The sequence below is a fragment of the Megalobrama amblycephala genome, linkage group LG1, assembly GCF_018812025.1.
Source record: "Megalobrama amblycephala isolate DHTTF-2021 linkage group LG1, ASM1881202v1, whole genome shotgun sequence".
Classification (NCBI taxonomy): domain Eukaryota; kingdom Metazoa; phylum Chordata; class Actinopteri; order Cypriniformes; family Xenocyprididae; genus Megalobrama; species Megalobrama amblycephala.
In genome coordinates, this window is record NC_063044.1 from 5,530,741 (window position 1) to 5,537,275 (window position 6,535).

Here is a 6,535-nt window from a genome sequence, read left to right on the forward strand (position 1 = left end):
TGCACCATGCAGAATTGAACTGAAAATGCCTTTTTATTTACAATTTGCATTTGAATTGAGACAGATTCAGAATTGCAGTTCAAATTTGAATGCAAGGAAGTGACTGAAATTCAAACTGTACAGTAATTTGTAACAAGAAAATGTTGGCTTGACAAAGTTTTGTTTGTTTGAAAAATGTCAGATTAGAGTAGAGAAGATAGATAGATAGATAGATAGATAGATAGATAGATAGATAGATAGATAGATAGATAGATAGATAGATAGATAGATAGATAGATAGATAGATAGATAGATAGATAGATAGATAGATAGATAGATTGATTGATTGATTGATTGTGGCCAATTCAGTTCGAATTCACATTTGTCAATTGAAAGGGAACCAATTCTGAATTTTGCACAACCCTAATTAGCAAGTGTGTAAAAAACCTTTGGCTGTCATTTTATATTGATGATGTTATGAAAGGACCTTGCAATGAAATCATTCCTGATCTTTGCAAACAGCACAGGATGCCTTGTAATACAGTGAGATTTTAAAGTTTTAAGTTATTTGAGCTGTTTGATGATTGGTTAACGTTAACCTATAGCCTGCACTGCCTAGGTGACGAGAGCTGAAAAGGAAAGTCATTTCATTAGTGAAGCAAGATTTTACATATTGATGAAAGATTAAAGAGGACCTATAATGCCCTGTTACAAAGTCTTGATTTTGGGGTCTAATATTATAGGTTTTCATGCTTGAATGTTCAAAAAAACACATTATTTTTCACATATGTGACATTGTTGCAGCACCTCTTTTCCCAGTCTGTCAGTATCGCTCTGTTTAGCTCTGTTATGAAGCCCCTCCTTCTGAAAAGCACAATGTGCTCTGATTGGTTGGCTGGACAGTGTGTTGTGATTGGTCAGCCACTTCGAGTGTGTTTGGGAAATGTCACACCCCTTACAATGACGTGTTCGTTCCCGGAGGAAAAGTCAAGACTACAATGGAGGCGTTTCATGGAGAAACAGTGTTACTGATATAGAGAATAACTCCCTCTGGAGTAACTTTGTGCTTTGTAACTTTACAGCAACAGCAACATTACACACTAAAGAAAGTTAAAAATTAAAAAAAAAAAAAAAGCATAATAGGTCCTCTTTAAGACAAACATTATTTTCTATTGAAAGAAATAAGACCTGGAAAATGTATCAAGAAAGTAATTAGATCGATTGTAAAGTCCCCCTGTGGTGAAAATCAAGTTTTTAATGTTGTTTATATGTCTATGTAGTGTTTTTAATATGCTTTAAGACAAACCATGTGCAAATTCATAAGTCAACGCCATTGCTGAGGATTTTCTGTTTAAAACTGCAGTGAAAAAATGACAGTCTCAAACCAGCGGTATGAATTCGCTGGTGTTTCTGACGTCACAAACTCATGTCAACGCTCTGAAGCAGGACTGTCTCTAGAGAATATATCCCGATATATTTTTCTGTTGATATAAAAAAATCAGGTAGATTTGGCAATATAGCTGGTGTATGATGTATGTTATGATGAACTATAAGCCTTTCTCCACTGACATTAAGGTGTTCAAAGCATTTCTAAGGATACTGATTGTTAGAAGGCAGCTGTCTGACTCGCAAACGGGAACATGGTTTGTAACATTAGCAACACATTATTAGCTGTTTGATAATATAGTCAAGCAAAAGGCTGCTAATCATATTAATTACCGTTATGTGTCCGATGTTTTAAAAAGCGATACCATTGTGCAGCGTTTACCTCAGTAAGTTCGCCGAGTGGATCTCTTGAGCTCGTGCGAGTGAGTGGAGGCGGGGCTTATTAGCATATTCATATATCCGCGTATAATAAATGAGGCAAGGGTTTAGAGTTACATTCAAGCTATTGTTTAAATGTGTCATTTTGGTGATCAAAGATGAGTTTTAAGGGATAAAATTATTGACTACAGGGGGACTTTAAACAAATGATTAGGTGTCTCAGGCAGCTAAAATAAAGTGATGCTCACAGATTTATGTGTGCATGTTTATTTGACTATAATTGATTTTGAGTGTCAGTTTTTCTAAACTAAGGATGCTTATGAGCGTGTCAATTGGATGTGCTGTACTGTACCATTGGCCAAGTTTTGTGCACTACATAATTTTATTGAGCTCTGTTAAATTGGCTGTTTCTGCCTATTTTTCTGTACGTTTTGCTTTGAATCACATTTTTTTTTCTAACATAGTGTTTACTTAGACTAATTGTTTGGTACTGTAAGTAAGCTGTGTATACAAACTGTGTGTACTTTAATCAGAAGAGTGTAAACTCTCCATCTAGTTGCACTCCAAACGGATGAAAATTAATGTTTGTAACATTAACCGTGACATCTAATCTGTCTGATGCCCCCTCTGCCTTTACATCCCGGCACCAGGTCCAGCCTCTGCCACATTCTGTGCTACGTACAGTTACTGTCTCTGTTGTAAGAGCACCATGCTTCACATGCTAAGAAACACATTTACACCCTTAAAAATCCCTTAAAGGTGAAGTGTGCAATTTTTGTACCACTAGGGAACTGCAACAACGATTTTAAACGTTTCCCAAACGTCTGCTATTGGTCAGACAAGCAGAAAGCCCCACCCCCAAACTCACGCTATTGGTTGAGCCAATGGAATTCTGACAGAAACAGAGCAAAAAGAGTCACAGCCATAGAATATTCAAACTTTTAGGGAGAATCAACCTATAAATTATTCATTTGCATATTAAACAAGGATACAATTTAACATGGAAAAAATTACTCGCTTCACCTTTAAAAATCGTTCACCTGTAGCTCTCAGCTCTTGTTTCTTCTTTCATACACCCAATTGAAAAAAAAAAAGATATTTGTACAGTTTTGCAAACAAGTCTTTTTGTATTAAAGAAAAAAAAATGACAAAATGAGTTTTGCACATGACATCACTTCTGTGCACCGGATTAATTTGCTACTTTACTTTGGTGATCTTTATTTATATACACCCAACGTCAATGATCTGTGTTTTGGGTAATTGAATAAAGTAAAAGCGTGACATGCCTCTGACTCTTTCTGTGACATTATTATTAAAGGTTTTGTTGAGTGCTTGAGGCCTGTTACACGTTAGCAGTAAGTGATTTTTGAGAAACACCGCCTCCCTTCATTGCTCCGCCCCCAAAATGCACAAACTCACAATGCAAGAGTGGATGTCTCTTTATCATAGCAGAAAAACTAAAGAGAAGATGTCAAACGAACAAGGAAGAACAAAAAATTAACATACAGTACACAATATATTAATAATATAATATATATTCAAGCAATAAGGGTCTTGTCTAGTGAAACAATCTCTCATTTTCCAAAAAAAAAATAAAAAAAATTACTTATTAACCACAAATGCTTGTCTTGCACTAGCTCTGTGATGCGCCACTCATTACGTAATCATGTTGGAAAGATCACGCGTGACATAGGCGGAAGTACTGAGCAAGTGTTTACAAAGCGAACATGCAAAGACTAGGTCAAACGGCCTTTACCAAAAAATGTAAAACAACGATGTCGGAGGAGTTGGAGGAGTTTTTGGCCGTACCGCGGTACTTCCGTGACCTTTCCAACATGATTACGTAATGCATGACGCAGTGCAAGACGAGCATTTGTGGTTAAAAAGTATATAATTTTAATTTTTTTTTTTTTTTTTGAAAATGACCAATCGTTTCACTAGATAAGACCCTTATTCCTCGTCTGGAATCGTGTAGAACCCTTTGAAGCTGCAATGAAACTGTAATTTGGACCTGCAACCCGTTGAACCCTGTTGAAGTCCTTTAAGACTCAATATTTGACTAAAAGAGTGAAGAGTCTTCAAATAAAGCAACATCATTATTACCTTTTAAAGTGATTAGGGTTAGGGTTAGACTGTAAATAAATATGGACGTAGTGTCCGTGCATCACTCGTAGAGTTCTGAACAGCAGTTTTGAAGCCAAAAAGCGGCCGTTGCCATCTTGTCAGCGCGCCATCGCGCGTTACTCTCGGATAACTGAAAATGGGCAAAGAGGCGGGAGGTGGTTGGAACTGAGGTGTCTGGTTGCTAAAACAATGCCGCCTAGCATGACGTGATCATGTTAGCAGGCTAAGGAGCTATTTATCTATCTTGTATACAATAGACTCTCGCAAACAAATGAGCCCGCGTCCAAAGTATAATTTTTTTAAATAGTGCAGCTTTTTTAGTTAATATCTAAGCAGTGCTGTCGGAATTTGTGGTGTCTTGAGAGGCATCTTCTCCAGCCATGTCATTATAGTAAATCTGACAAACAAAACTTTTAGCTAATGCCAAGACGATCCAACAACATGTGTTCTGTTTTTTTCCGCATGTGTGCACATGTACACAAACTTACATATGTCTCGACCATTAACGCAGCAAGCCATATTATTTGATATTGTATGAAATAATCCCGAAAAAAGCACAAACAGAGATGCCAAATTCAGCGACTGGAATTAGCTGAGGTAACATGACGGCTCACAAACAGCAGCGGTAATCCACCTGTCACTCAAGTGGCCAAGCCCTTAATTATGCAGAACTTTAAAGGAACACTCCACTTTTTAAAAAAAAAATAGGCTCATTTTCCAACTCCCCTAGAGTTAAACAGTTCAGTTTTACTGTTTTCGAATCCATTCAGCCGATCGGTCTGGCGGTACCACTTTTAGCATAGCTTAGCATAGTTCATTGAATCTGATTAGAACATTAGCATCTCACTCAAAAATGACCAAAGAGTTTAGATATTTTTCCTATTTAAAAATTGACTCTTCTGTAGTTACATCGTGTACTAAGACCGACGGAAAATGAAAAGTTGTGATTTTCTAGGCCGATATGGCTAGGAACTATATTCTCATTCTGGCGTAATAATCAAGGAACTTTGCTGTCGTACCATGTGTGCAGCAGACGCAATGATATTAAGCAGCGCCTGTGACCCCCTGCTTGCACAGGGAGCATGCCTTACAACCATAGAGACATTTGTGAGAGACGCTGCGTAATATCATTGCGCCTGCTGCACCCATGGTACGGTTCCTTGATTATTACGCCGGAATGAGAATATAGTCCCTAGCCATATCGGCCTAGAAAATCACAACTTTTCATTTTCCCTCGGTCTTAGTACACGATGTAACTACAGAAGAGTCAAATTTTGAATAGAAAAAAAATATTGAAACTCTTTGGTCATTTTTGAGCGAGATGCTAACAGTCTAATCAGATTCAATGAACTATGCTAAGCTATGCTAAAAGTAGTACCGCAAGACCCGGAGATCGGCTGAATGGATTCGAAAACAGTAAAACTCAACTGTTTAACTCTAGGGGAGTTGGAAAATGAGCCTATTTTCAAAAAAAGTGGAGTGTTCCTTTAAGGCTTAATATAATTTAAACGGAAACACCCCCTCACAGTTGTCATGAAGGGCAACATTAGCTATATTATGGAGCCCCGGACATGACATGCAGGAAAAAAAAATTGTATGCTAAATCGTGCGCACAATTTATTAATTCATTCTCTCAATTTACTAAAATGTGCGCACGATTTACTATTTTGTTCCCTCGATTTATAAATCATGCGTGTGGTTTATAAATCGAGGGAACAAAATAGTAAATTGTGTGCACAATTTAGTAAATTGAGAGAATGAATTAGTAAATTGTGCGCATGATTTTTTTATTTTTTTTTTTGGATGTCATGTGCGGGGCTCTGTACTATATAGAAACCACAAATTGAAAACCACAAAACCACAATTTGATCCAGGCTGTAAACATGTTTGTTTTTTTGTTTTGTTTTTTGATGTAAAGTTGGGAATTTTAATATGGGGGTCAATGAGATTCTGCTCTCTTTTGGAGCCTGTCCCTAGTGGCCAGTCGATGAATTGCAGTTTAAATCACTTCCGTATTGGCTTCAAGAGAAACTGGGGCTTGGATTTGACTCATAATTGTGTGCTGTTATGTAAGTCACGTGATTGGCTGAAAGATTAATATTACAATACATTTACAAGTAAGTGACTTACAAAAGAGGCGCAAAAGCAATTTGTCAAAGATAATTGTATACAATATATAACTAATTCCATGTTGTATTATATGCATAAGTCCACAGAGCCCAGAAACATAAGCACCATGTTGACCTGTATTCAGAAGAGTTGCAGTTCAACATGGGTTTTTAATGACTAAATTTTAGTTCCACCTAGTCTTTAGTTATATTTAATTACATCTTTGTTTTTGTCTGTATGATAAAAGCTTCCAGCTAATTATAAGCTGATGTCACCTATAAAATAAGTTAAACAACTGCAGTGGCTCTTTAGTTGGTAATTATGATGTCCAAATACTGTAGAAAAGGCTGGATAAGTTAAATAACAAAATTCAAACTATTCACTGCCATCTTCTGATGGTTACCTTTGCCTGTATGCATTCAGTATGCACAGCTAGGGGGGAAAAAAGAGTTATCTAATGCAATTTCATTTGTAAACAACTACAGACAACATGAAGACTGCTTTCCCCAACCACTGGCCCTCATGATGTGTAATAACATGGTCAATATTGCATAACACC